The 879-nt window shown below is 34.4% G+C and overlaps 1 pseudogene; it reads right to left on the bottom strand.

The window, feature by feature from the left end:
- Positions 1-383: 383 nt before the first annotated feature.
- Positions 384-879, bottom strand: part of LOC103602747 — a 114,335-nt pseudogene continuing 113,839 nt past the window's right edge.

Here is an 879-nt window from a genome sequence, read left to right as displayed (position 1 = left end):
ACTCAAATTTATGTAACACTCAAGATAAAAAGGTCAGCAAGTAAGTTCTACCAACACAATGCTTAAAAAGAATTTAGAAAATGAAATACATTCTCTTTACTGGTATAATGGTATAAATCAGATATTCAAATCTATGGGAACAGGTCATCTGTCTCTGTCTTCTATCTCAAGAAATTAGCTCTTTAACAGTTGTTTTTATGAATTCTTTTCTTTCAGTTAAATCATAAGCAGGATAATTTTCATATACCTTTTTGCAAATTTGCTTCATTGTGACTTCCTCCAAGTTGGCATTGGCCAACAATTTATTTACTGTTTCCTTTAACTCCTCGTCTGTAGGTGGTTTCTTCAATTTTTTAATTAAAGGTTCATCATCTGAACTATCCTCAGATTNTTTTTACAGATTTTTTACTTTTAGAAGTAGCTTTCTGTTTAGGCTTTTCTCTTTTAGTTGTGTTTTTTGGTGGCACCTCTTCACTTTCTTTATCTTCATCTGAAGACTCTTCCTTGTTTTTCTTTTCATCTTCATCACTACTAGATTCATCTGACAGAATTTCAGGACACTTGGTTCTCTTAGCCTTCCTCACCATTCCAGAGCTGTTCTGTTCCTTTTTACCACCTTTGCTAGAAGTCTTTTTAGATTTTGGCAATGGTTTGCCAGAAGGCTTAGGATGCATCAAGAAATTCAAAATCCTCTTCACTAGTTCACTATTTACACCTGATCTCTCCAAATCAAGAACCTCGCAGATGCTCTTTAACATGGCATTTCTAAATTTTTTCAACATTTCTTCCTTCTTTTTACATTGGACACTTCCTTTTTCAAATGGAAAGCCACTGAACTGACCCACATTCTTCTTTAATGAGGACACTGTGCCTGGTCTG

This window comes from Galeopterus variegatus, unplaced genomic scaffold (assembly GCF_000696425.1).
Source record: "Galeopterus variegatus unplaced genomic scaffold, G_variegatus-3.0.2 Scaffold4272, whole genome shotgun sequence".
Classification (NCBI taxonomy): Eukaryota; Metazoa; Chordata; class Mammalia; order Dermoptera; family Cynocephalidae; genus Galeopterus; species Galeopterus variegatus.
Note: the sequence above shows the minus strand (reverse complement) of the source record. Positions and strands in the feature narration are given on the sequence as shown.